General features: G+C 41.1%; 1 protein-coding gene across 6 annotated transcripts in view; it reads right to left on the bottom strand.

Annotated features, from left to right (window-relative positions):
• Positions 1 to 13261, bottom strand: part of CDH20 (cadherin 20) — a 507006-nt gene that overhangs the window by 340210 nt on the left and 153535 nt on the right. For all 6 annotated transcript variants that reach the window (XM_056520978.1, XM_056520981.1, XM_056520977.1 and 3 more), the window contains one exon: positions 4541 to 4602. The gene's annotated coding sequence lies outside the window, so the exon portion shown is untranslated. The remainder of the gene's footprint in view (positions 1 to 4540; positions 4603 to 13261) is intronic.

The following is a 13261-nucleotide window of genomic DNA, read 5'->3' as shown; positions in this document are numbered from 1 at the left end:
CGTGCATAGCCATGATGGAATGTCAACACTTCACACAGTGTTTGTAACACTAGTCAGTCATTACTCTATTGATTTGGCAGCTATAATTGTAAGTGTACAGTAAAGTCAGGGTTGGCCTTAGGTTGCACCCTGTACAAATTTCTTTTTTGTTGGCATCCTCCACCCATTATAAATAAAAAAGGATAGAATTGCCTATATGCCTATATTTATTATACATGGCAGCACAGTAGTAGTATAACCATACCTTTCTAACAGCTGCAAAATACAAGCAAGTCACTTGCTTGTCACTTTGATAGGTAGAGATTGATTCTCTGTACTTTGAGTTGTCAAAAAAACACTTTATTCACAAACCAGTCTAAGTCTTCTGCCCATTGGTGTGCAGCTCATTGCTGTGCAGTGTTTATTGACTCAATCAAGGTGCTGTAGAATCAAAGAGCTTGCAGGTGTGCCCCTACGTCATCAAAAGGAAGCACAGTACATTAATACAGTACTAACTGTAATACAGTATTAACAGTACATAGCAGCAACAAAAATTGTAGTTTTCCTGGCAATACCATATTGTAATGTGGGAGTAAAGGCTATTGTGATCTTATGTGCATCAATGGCCTTTTTTTGGCACTATAATGTGGAATGCTTGCTGCCATAAATAGTGGCTGTATTTTATAAATAGCTCTACAAAAATTTAAGAAAATCCTCCCTAACTCATTGATCACTGAAAGGTGAAGTAAATAAAAAAAATATTCTATTACAACTGCACTATTCGTGGGATGATAAATCTTAGACAGCATGTAAATAGTGAATTTCTGCATTAGAATTCCACACAATGATTCCGCAGCCCCCCGAGTCCCATACAGTGGCGCAAAAAAGTATTTTTTCAGCCATCAATTGTGCAAGTTCTCCCACTTAAAAAGATAAGAGAGGTCTGTAATTTTCATCATAGGTATACCTTAACTATGAGAGACATAATGAGAAAAAAATCCATAAAATCACATTTTCTGTCTGATTTTTAACCTTTTAAGGACACAGGGCATACCTGTACGTCCTGCGCCTGCTCCCGCGATATAACGCGGGGTCACGCGTCATACCGGGTCAGTCCTGATGGCTAACGGTAGCCGGGACCAGGGGCTAATACCGGACATCACCGATCAAGGTGATATCCAGTATTAACCCTTTAGACGCAGCGATCAAAGTTGAATGCCATGTCTAAAGTAAAAAAAAAGAATTCCCGGCTGCTCAATCCAGCTGATCGGGACCACCGCGGTTAAACCTCGGTGTCCCAATAAGCAAAGATGCACGAGGAGGGTCCCTTACCTGCCTCCTGCGGGTCTGATCGGCTATCGATTGCTCCAAGACTGAGATCCAGGCTTGAACAATTGATGGCCGATAACACTGATAAATGCAAAGCTATTGCATAGCATTGATCAGTGTCTGCAATCAATGTACTGCATGTTATAGTCCCCTATGGGGGCTGTAACATTACAAAAACATGTGGGAAAAAAAGTGAATAAAGATGATTTAAAAGTCCGATCAAAATAAAAATGGTACCAATAAAAACTTCACATCACGGCGCAAAAAAAATTAGCCCTCATACATCCCCGTATACAGAAAAATAAAAAAGTTATAGGGGGTGCAACGCACCTGCCGTGCTGTGGACGGGACTGTGATTTGATGAGCTGATCTACACATCTCTTCATAGGGGTCAGAAGAGGACATTTTTAAATGTATAAATTTTTCGGGTATAGTAGTTTGCTAAATATGAACCTGTGTGTAACCACAGACTAGTCAGACTACCCATGCTGACTTCTGCTCACCACAGAAAGAAACCTTCAGTAGGCATGAATTTGACCATGGTGCAATTGAAGAAGAAGGCCTGGTTTGATTAATTATTTTTAGTTTTACATTAATTGGGTAGCCGGGTGCATGTAAATCTTCTAGGGTAGAGATGGCACCAGTAGGAAGGCAGCCTGAAAGAGATAGTAAAACAATCTGCTCTTGCCATGGTCTGGGGAAACCTTGTTGCAAAACCAGGGCAGTGGTATTCTCTAATGGCAGTATGCTTAACTAATAGAGAGCCCAACTCTCAACAAAAACATTGTATTTTATGCGTATGCATGTGGTCAAAATGTCCAAAACAAAACCCTTTGTTAGTATGTCTGGCCCATTACAAAAATTTTTTTTAACGGAGTAGAAATATTCCTGCATCCTATACACTCGCTTAAAAAACTGTCACTGCAAACATTCATGAAACCACTAAAAGGAAATTAAACATATTTAGAATGAAATGTTTGCTATAAAACACAAAGGAAGCAGAATGTCCAGTCAAGTCAAATTATATCATCTAATGAGAAACGATAAACTTTCATTGATGCATATTTTATCACAGCACACGTACGATGTGATCTAAAGATTCTGAGCTCGTCCCGAGAGACTAGGGGACTGAAATATATAATCACAATTTCTTTTATGTTTTTTTTCCTTCACTGACACTTTTCTTATTGCAATTAACATCTTTTACAATGAAACATCAGTTATCTGTCACATCTACATATAAGAGAAAAAGATCAGTCAGTTTACTAAGTTATTCTTACAAAGTTTGAAGGGCATATTAGGTGCTGAATCAGTTAAGGTTTTGAGAATTTGCATGCCTTAACCCCTTAAAAGTTTTTTCAGTTTTTACACTTAAATTTTTTCCTCCACACCTTCTAAAAATCGTCACACTTTTTTCCACCTACAGACCTACAGTACGTGAGGGCTTGTTTTTTGCGCTACCAATTTTACTTTGTAATGACATAAATCATTTCACCACAAAATTTACAGCAAAATTATTTGTGGGGCAAAACTGAAAAAAAACAAAAAAAAAAAAAACACCATTTGGCAACTTGCGACTTCCGTTTCTACGCAGTGCACATTTTCCTAAAAATGACACCTTACAGTATCTTTATTTTGTAGATCCATACAATTAAAATGATACCCAACTTATATAGGTTTGATTTTATTTTACTTCTGTTAAAAAATTATAACTTTTTGCTAAAAAATGTGTATGTTTAAAATTGACCTTTATAACTTTTTTTTTTTTTCGTATGCAGGGATGTTTGAGGGTTCATTTTTTTGTACCATGATCTGTAGTTTTTATTAATACCATTTTATTTGATGGGACTTTAAAAAAAAATTATGATAAACAAAGTGACCAAAAATTGGCAATTTGTATTTTTTTTCCACGTATACGCCATTGACCGTGTGGTTTATTTAACATTATATTTGGCAATACCACTTTTAAAACTTTTTTTTACACATTTTTTAGTCCCCATGGAGACTATTACATGCTATCCTTGGATAGCATAGCATTGATCAATGTTATTGATGCTCTGCTGCTCCAGCCCCTTAAGGACACAGGGCGTACTTGTATGCCCTGAGTCCGCTCCCTTTCTATAACGTGGAGCCACGGCGTCATAGCAGATCGGGTCCAGTGACCAGTGGCTAATATCATTCGTCACTGATCGCAGTGTCACGTGCTATTAACCATTTAGACATGGGGTTCAAAGTTGATCACCACGTCTAAAGTGAAAGTAGACTAAAGCAGGCTAGCTCAATGGGCTGTTCGGGACCGCCGCAGCACAATCGTAGAGTATTGAACAGCTGGAGGACACAAGGAGAGTGCCTACCTCCTGTGTGTCTGAATGTAAAAGATCAGTGTGTGTAGTGTTATAGCCACCTATGGAGGCTGTAACATTGCAAAAAAAAAAGGAAAAAAAAAAAAAACAAACAAAAGAGAATAAAGATCATTTAACCTCTTTCCTAATAAAAGTAATAATCACCCCCCCATTAAAAAAAAAGTGTACATAAAAATAAACAAATGTGGTATCGCCGCGTGCGGAAATGTCTGAATTTATAATATATATAATTAAATAAACCGCACGGTCAATGGAATATGCACACAAAAAATTCACTTTTTATATCATGAAAAAATGAATAAAAAGTGATCAAAAAGTCCAATCAACACATAAATGGTACGTATGGTAAAAACTTCAGATACCACCCTGTACACAGAAAAACGGCCACATACCGCCCTCATACCGCCCCGTACACAGAAAAATTAAAAAGTTATAGGGGTCAGAAGATGACAATTTTAAACCTATAAATTTTCCTGCATGTAGTTATGTTTTTTTTCCCGAAGTACGACAATATCCAACCTATATAAGTAGGGTATCATTTTAATTGTATGGACGAAAAATGTACTGCGTAGAAACGGAAGCCCCCAAAATTTACAAAATGGTGTTTTTTCTTCAATTTTGTTTCACAATTTAAGAAAAAAAACACCATTTTGAAAATTTGAAAGAGTGCTGATTTTTTAAAGGTAAGGAGGAAAAAATGAAAGTGCAAAAACGGAAAAACTCCTTGTCCTTAAGGTTAACATTGTGGACTGCTCCACCACACACAGTGCAAAAGAAGCCTCATTAAGAAGAAGAAGCAGGTCAGAGAAGGCAAAATGAAAACACAATTATATTCTATTGACAACTGAAAACAACTTTGTTATTCCTACCTTTATATTGTCTGAACACTGACTTTTCCTTTACGATGTTTCAATTTTGTCAACACTTTTAGCTGTAAAACAAAGGAAACAGAGTCAGGTATTGAACAATAAAGCCATAACTTGCATTTGTTCCTTTCCATTGCCTCAGCCTCTTTTTTTTTCTCCCAGTTTCTATTTATTTTATCATTCTCTGACATTTGTTCAAGTGGATCTCTGATCTATACACGAATATCATTAATTTTTTACTCATGTCTTCAAGTCAGTTTGAATGTCATGGAGTCTGATGTATTTTAAGTTTTAGAGGCTTACAACTATCTGTCCTTCTACATGTCCAGTGGACATGCATTAACACACTATATGGGCCAGAATTATTTCAGATAATCATACTGTGTGGCGTTCATCTTAATTGTTCAAGCCAAAAACTCCTTGAAGTTGATTCTCAGTCTTAAGTTCCAGAATTTAACATTGTGTCTGCAAGTGTGAAACCTCCCTTTGTCTTTGTTTGTACACCATTTATGGTTCAGATAAGGGGATTGGAATTCAGGTCACTTTCAGCTCAGGAGTGTATATCTATCTATATCTATCTATCTATCTATCTATAAAAATAATTTTCCTTATATTCTTGACAGTTGTTACATATGCATTATCTATCATTATTAGTAGCAAGTTTATGTTATGTGGTCAGTATACCATTTACCTATTTAGTTTTCCTGCATCTATAAGTTAGCATGTATGTCATCTGGTGGTCTGATTTCGTCCCATGAATAGAGTCTACAGTTATGTCTTATTTAATAGATTTATAACTGTTAGTCTAGCCAAACTGAGAATCTATTCATTAGTTAAACTTGGGAGGGACCATTAATGTCAGATTCAGATTGAAGACTTGGGGAAATCCTGAGATGTCTGCTGTGTGTGTATTCTAGATGTCAAAATCTAAGCCAGCTAACTATATGTATTGGCTATTAGTTGGAGAGATGACTTGAAATAATATATCTATATCTTAGGTAATGGCTGCCAATTTTTATGAAAATATTTTAGCAACTCATGGACAAGAGTGCCCTCTCTCATCAGTGAAATAGTTACATCTGGGCGAGACAAGAGCCTTGTTTAATCTGTAGTGATGAGGCGAAGGGGGATCATCATTAGTGTTGCTCGCAAATATTCGCAATTCGAATTTTAATCGTGAACATCGCATATTTGCAAATTTGCGAATATTGAGAATATAGCACTATATATTCACAATTACGAATATTCCCTTTTTTTTGTTCACAGTACACATCACAGTGATCACTGCATCTCTCTCTGCTCTTCGCATATGCCCATATTCGTGAATTTTGAGCCCTTCCTTCTTTAATGGTATAGGGAACTATTGGGCTAGTGCCTGTGGACTGTGGACCTCCAGATGTTACAATTCCCAGCATGCCCGGACAGACGTACATTTACGTCCATTGTCGCTAAGGGGTTAAGGTAATGTCCCAGGCCCAGTGGCATCACTAAACCATAAAGTTGCTGAATGACACAGCCTGGAGCAGGCGGCAGCATGAGTAGACAGTAGGGCTTCACAATCCCTAAGATTAAAAGATACATTTTTAAATTGAAATTGAATAATTAACTTAGCTAGTGCTACCATAAAATATTTGTAGGTAATGTCCCAGGCCCAGCAGCGTCAGTAAACCATATATTGGCTGAATTCCACAGCCTGGAAGTTGCAAAAGCATGAGAATACCATACCATATAGTGTATGAATGGCACAGCCTGGAGTTGGCAGAAGCATAAGAAGACCATTGAAATTAAAGGGGTATTCTGGGCAAAAACATTTTATCCCCTATCCAAAGGATAGGGGATATAATGTCTGATCACGGGGGGCCCGCTGCTGAGACCCCCTGCGATCTCCTTGCAGCACCCGCATTCTATGCGTGTGCTGATTCTCCAGTTTTGGAAACCTCCGGGTTTCCGTGACTGGGGATGTGACGTCACGCCACATGTCCTAAATCTTCTTCAAAAATTTAAAAAATGGTTGTTTTTTCTTAGGGATTGTGAAGCCCTGGTGTGTACTCATGCTGCTTCCTGCTACACTCTGTCAGCCAGTGTGTCCTGTGACAGCGTGCTACTCCGCCTCCACATCCTCCACTGTGTCCTAAGCCACCACTGCCTGGACAAATCTCAGTGGCCCTTCAGCATACCATGTGTGCAGGGCATGGCGGTGTCACACTGTTCTTCACATGGTTTGCCTTGGGGAGGAGTCTTGGAAACAATGGACGGTCAGGGCAATGGAAACATTGTGCCTACATCTAACGGGCACATGAGCCCTGTGGGGGCCTGTTATATTTGGTCCTTTGTACCCACACGCTGGGGTCCGGGACACTCAAAGTTTGATTTAATTTTCAAATCAAAAAGTGATGGCGCTGCTGGGCCTGGGTCTGGGAATTTCAAATTTTCTCATAAGTAGCACCCGCTATCCAAAATCTTTTTGAAAAATTTCTAAAATTGTTGTGTTTTTTTAGGGGGGATTGTGAAGCCCTGCTGTGTACTCGTGCATCAGCCAACTCCAGGCTGTCATTCAGGTAATATATGGTTTACTGATGCCACTGCTGGGCCTGGATCTGGGAATTTTAAATTTTCTCTTAGATAGCAACCGCTATCCAAAATCTTCTTCATAAATTTCTAAAATTGTTATGTTTTTTGGGGGGGATTATGAAGCCCTGGTGTGTACTCATGCATCAGCCAACTCCAGGCTGTGTCATTCAGGCAATATATGGTTTACTGATGCCGCTGCTGGGCCTGGGTCTGGGAATTAAACATTTTCTCTTAGATAGCAACTGCTATCCAAAATCTTCTTCATAAATTTCTACAATTGTGTTTTTTTGGTGGGATTGTGAAGCTCTGGTGTGTACTCATGCATCAGCCAACTCCAGGCTGTGTCATTCAGGCAATATATGGTTTACTGATGCCGCTGTGCGGGCTTGTTATATTTGGTCCTTCGTACCCACACGCTGGGGTCGGGAACACTCAAATTTTGATTTAAATTTCAAATAAAAAATCAGACATTTCAATGGTCTCCTCATGCATCAGCCAACTCCAGGCTGTGTCATTCAGGCAATATATGGTTTACTGATAACGCTGCTGGGCCTGGGTCTGGGAATTTCAAAATTTCTCATAGGTAGCACCCGCTATCCAAAATCTTTTTCAAAAATTTCTAAAATTACATGAATGGAGGGGGCGTGGTGTGACATCACTTCCCTAGTCCCGGAAACCTGGAGGTTTCCGAAACTGGAGATTAAGCACACGCAGCAGGGAGATCGCGGGGGGTTTCAGAAGCGGGCCCCCTGTGATCAGACACCTTATCCCCTATCCTTTTGATAGGGGATAAAATATTTTTGCCCGGAATACCCCTTTAAAGAATATGAAATTAAAAATTTTTAAATAGAAATTTAGGATTTTGAAATTGAAATTTTAGCTAACACTGCCACGTTTTAGTGTCCTGGGCCTTGGCGTGTGGGTACAAAGGACCAAATTTAACAATGAGTCACATGTCACTAGTGTTGAGCACGAATATTCATAATGTGAATTTTTAACGTGAATATCGGCAATTTGCGATTTAGCGAATATTTACAATATAGTACTATATATTAGTTTTTTTGTTTTTTTTCCATGCAAATTTTTATACGAATTTTCCATGCAAATTTTTGCATGGGAATAAAAAGTGAATGAACATAGCGAATATGCGAATTTCACAAACATAGGACGATTAATCATCACTATATACGCAAAATATCATGATTTCGAATATGGCCCCTGCTGCTCATCACTAGATGTCACATGTCGGTACAATGACAGAGCCTGGAGGGGGCATCAGTATGAGGAGACCATATAGTGGCTGAATGACTGCCTGGAGTTTGTGGCAGCATGAGGAGACCATATAGTGGCTGAATGGCACAGCCTTGAGTTGGCTGAAGCATGAGGATACCATATAGTGGCTGAGTGGCACAGCCTGGAGGTGGCTGAAGCATGAGGAGACCATTGAAATGTAAGATTTTGAAATTGAAATTTTAGCTAACACTCCCAAGTTTTAGTGTCCTGGGCCTCGGCGTGTGGTTACAAAGGACAAAATCTAACAAGGATTCACATGTCACATGGCGTTACAATGACAGAGCCTGGAGGTGGCATCAGTATGAGGAGACCATATAGTGGCTAAATGACTGCCTGGAGTTTATGGTAGAATGAGGAGACCATATAGTGTCTGAATGGCACAGCCTGGAGTTGGCAGAAGCATGAGGAGATCAGTGAAAGTTAAGATTTTGAAATTGAAATTTAAGATTTAAAATGTGAAATTGATTTTAGCTAACACTCCAAAGTTTTAGTGTCCTGGGCCCCGGTGTGTGGGCACAAAAGACCAAATCTAACAAGGAGTCACATGTTACATGGCGGCACAATGACAGAGCCTGGAGGCGGCATCAGTATAAGGAGACCATATAGTGGCTGAATGGCACAGCCTTGAGTTGGCAGAAGCATGAGGAGACCATTGAAATTTAAGATTTTGAAATTGAAATTTAAGATTTTGAATTTGAAATTGATTTTAGCTAACACTCCCAAGTTTTAGTGTCACGGGCCCTGGCGTGTGGTTGCAAAGTACAAAATCTAACAAGGAATCACATGTCACATGGTGGCACACTGACAGAGCCTGGAGGTGGCATCAGTATGAGGAGACCTTATAGTGGCTGAATGACCACCTGGAGTTTGTGGCATCATGAGGAGACAATATAGTGGCTGAATGGCACAGCCTGGATGTGGCTGAAGCATGAGGAGACCATATAGTGTCTGAATGGCACAGCCTGGAGGTGGCTGAAGCCTGAGGAGACCATATAGTGGCTGAATGGCACAGCCTGGAGGTGGCAGCAGCAGCATCAGGAGTCCTGAAAGTGACCTGGTGATAGACCGGTGTGGTGGTTGGCAATACCAGTACCCAGTGATGAAGGTGGTTGATAAAAGGTCTCATGCGGAGGAATATTTGTAACTAGGGAGCAGCACCTTAACCCCTTAAGGACTGAAGGCATACCCATATGCCCCCATTTTAGAGTCCTTAAGAACTGAGGGCATATGGGTATGCCTGTGGGAATTCTGGTCCCCCTGCAAGCCGGTTGGGGACCAGACTGGGATGCCTGATGAAATAATTCAGCAGGCATCCTGGCACATCACCGAGGGGGTCCAGGGACCCCCCCCCATGTCAGCGATTCTGGGTCATACAGGTCTCCAGTGACCTGGAAAATAAGAGGGATTGGGGTTGCCCAAGACACCCACGATCCCCCTGAAGGGATAGGTGGGAGGTGTCAGGGGTGCCACCCCTCCTATTCCTGCTATTGGTCGGTAAGAAGTGACTGACCAATAGCAGATCGGGGGCGGGGGGGTTAAAGTCCGGTTCTCCCGTTCAGGCCACCAACAGCAGTCCAGGCAGAACGGGGGAACTGTCCTGTGACCGGTGCCGGAGGTCACTTACCATCGGAGGCAGCAACGATCAGCAGCGGCAGCGGGCGGCAATGATGTGCGGCTGGCTCCCTGGTTCAGACTACTGAAGCAGTTGAGTTGCCTAGCAACATCGGGAGGGCTACAGTTTTGAGACAGTGGTCTCTAAACTATGGCCATCTTGCGATTCTACAACTACCAGCATACCCACACAGCAGTTTGCTGTCTGGGCATGCTGGGATTTGTAGTTTTGCAACATCTGGAGGGCCACAATTTGGAGATCACTGTGCGGTGGTTTCTAAACGGTGGCCCTCTAAACTTTGCAAAACTAGAACTCCCAGCATGCACGAACAGCAAATGGCTGTCTCGCCATGCTGGGAGTTGTTGTTGCGTACCTCCAGCTGTTGCATAACTACATCTCCCAGCATGCCCTTTTGCAATCGGTACATGCTGGGAGTTGTAGTTTTGCAACAGCTGGAGGCACACTGGTTGGAATATACTGAGTTAGGTAACAGAACCTAACTGAAGGTTTTCCAACCAGTGTGCCTCCAGCTGTTGCAAAAGTACAACTCTCAGCATGCATGGTCTGTCAGTGCATGCTGGGAATTGTAGTTTTGCAACAGCTAGAGGTCCCCCCCATGTGAATGTACAGGGTACATTCACACGGGCGGGTTTGCAATGAGTTTCCTGCTTCAAGTTTGAGCTGTGGCAAAGTTTCCACCGCAGCTCAAACTCCTAGTGGGAAACTCACCGAAAACCCCCGCCTGTGTGAATGTACCCTAAAAACACTACACTACATTAACACATAATAAAGGGTAAAACACTACATATACACCCACTTGCACTGTCCCATCCAATAAAAATGAAAAGTGTTTCCAAAAAAGAAGCAGTGTTTCCAAAACGGAGCCTCCAGCTGTTGGAAAACAACAACTCCCAGCATTTCCGGACAGCCACTGACTGTCCAGGCATGCTGGGAGTTTAGCAACAGCCTGAGGCACCCTGTTTGGGAATCACTGACATAGAATACCACTATGTCCACCCCTATGCAATCCCTAATTTAGTCCTTAAATGCGCATGGCACTCTCTCACTTCGGAGAGCTGTTGTTTTTCAAGGAAAAAGTTTAGGGCCACATATGGGGTATTTCCGTACTCTGGAGAATTGAGTTAAAAATGTTGGGTGTTTTTTCTCTTGTTAGCCCTTATGAAAAGAAAAAGTTGGGGTCTAAATCAGCCTGTTAGTGTAAAAAAAAATTTAAATGTTTACACTAACATCCTGGTGTTGCCCCATACTTTTTATTTTCACAAATAATCCTTTTCATAAAAGGAAAAAAGACCCCCAAAATTAGTAATGTCATTTCTCCTGAGTACGGAAATATCCCATATGTGGGCGTAAAATGCTCTGCGGGAGCACAACAAGGTTCAGGAGTGAGAGCGCACTATATACATTTGAGGCATAAATTGGTTATTTACACTGGGGTGGCTGATTTTACAGTGTTTCTGACATAAACGCAAAAAAAATGCCCACATGTGACCCCATTTTGGAAACTACAACCCTCATGAAACATAACAAGGTGTATAATGAGCCTTAACACCCCACAAGTGTTTGACAAATTTTTGTGAAAGTTGGATGGGAAAATGAAAAAAAAGTATTCACTAAAATGCTGGTGTTACCCAAAATTTTTCATTTTCACAGGGGAAAATATGATAAAATGCCCCCAAACTTTGTAACCCTATTTATTCTGAGTAAGAACATACCCCATATGTAGATGTAAAGTGCTCTGCAATGCAACTACAATGCTCAGAAGAGAAGGAGTGCCATTGGGCTTTTGGAGAGAAAATGTGTCCGGAATTGAAGGCCATGTATGTTTATAAAGCCCCCATAGTGCCAGAACAATTGACAGGGGGTCCACATGTAACCCCATTTTGGAAACTGCACCCCTCACAGAATGTAATAAGGGGTGCAGTGAGCATTTATGCCCCACAGGTGTCTGACAGATTTTTGGAACAGTTGTCCATGAAATTGAAAAATTTAATTTTTCATTTGCACAGCCCACTGTTCCAAAGATCTGTCAAACGCAAGTGGGGTGTAAATGCTCAATGCACCCCTTATTACATTCTGTGAGGGGTATAGTTTCCAAAATGGGGTCACATGTGGGGGGGGGGGTCCAATGGCACTCCTTCTCTTCTGAGTATTGTAGTTCTCCCACAGAGCACTTTACGTCCACTATTCTTACAGCACGGGGGGCTTTGTAAATGCTTATGGCCCCCGACTTCCATTCCAAACAAATTTTCTCTCCAAAAGCCCAATGGCGTGCCTTCTCTACTGGGCATTGTAGTGTGGCAGCAGAGCACTTGACGTCCACACATGGGGCATTTCCATACTGCTATTTCCCCTTGTAAAAATGTAAAATTTGGGGGAAAAACTGCATTTTAGTGACATTTTTTTTTTCTTCATTTACACATCTGACTTTAACGAAAAGTTGTCAAACACCTGTGAAGTGTGTTTTTTTCTTTTTCTGTTCTGGCACTATGGGGGTTAATAAATGCGACATGCCCCCCAAAAGCCATTTCAAAAAAATTCACTTTCCAAAATTGTTTATACAATGCTGTAAAAAGTAACTGGTAGTTAATGGCTGCAGTAAAAATCCTTTTCAGTGAAAAAAAAAAGCACTGCTCTCTGTCCACCAGAACGTTGATGTGACTAGGAGGTGAAACGCTGCTGGAATAAGCTTTTCTGTGTACCACACACAGGCTGTCTATCCTATCTCTCTGCAGTGTAATGATTGAAGTGACGAGCCGCAATATGGCTGCTGATTATATAGGGCTGTGACATCACAGGGGTGACTGGCTGCTCATAGGTTGCATTCTGCATGTGATTCAGGGTCAGAAGTGCAGAATCACAACCTCAAACGGGCGCTGCTCGGGCCGGCTCCTTACATGACTGAGTGCACTCAGCCTATCACCGGCCAAGGTAGGACATCGCTGCTGCCGGAGATACGCTGACCGCAAGGTGACGTTCCGAGGATAAGAAGCAGGGAGCCGAGCAGCATCAGAGGAAAAGGATACTGATATCGGAGCAATGGGAGAACGTAGTAACATGAGTTCAAGTTTTTTTTTTTTTTTTTACAACGAAAGTTTTGTACCACATTTCTCCTTTAATTAATGTTGAATCCATTCTTATTGCATTTTCAGCAAATATTTACTCATTTTCATTAAGATTATATGCAAAATGATCAACAGATGTAGTATTAAATATGAAATTTTCAGCAA

The sequence above is a fragment of the Hyla sarda genome, chromosome 5 (assembly GCF_029499605.1).
Source record: "Hyla sarda isolate aHylSar1 chromosome 5, aHylSar1.hap1, whole genome shotgun sequence".
NCBI classification, from domain to species: Eukaryota; Metazoa; Chordata; class Amphibia; order Anura; family Hylidae; genus Hyla; species Hyla sarda.
The sequence above is the reverse complement of the archived record's forward strand: the minus strand, read 5'-3'. Positions and strand labels throughout refer to the sequence as shown.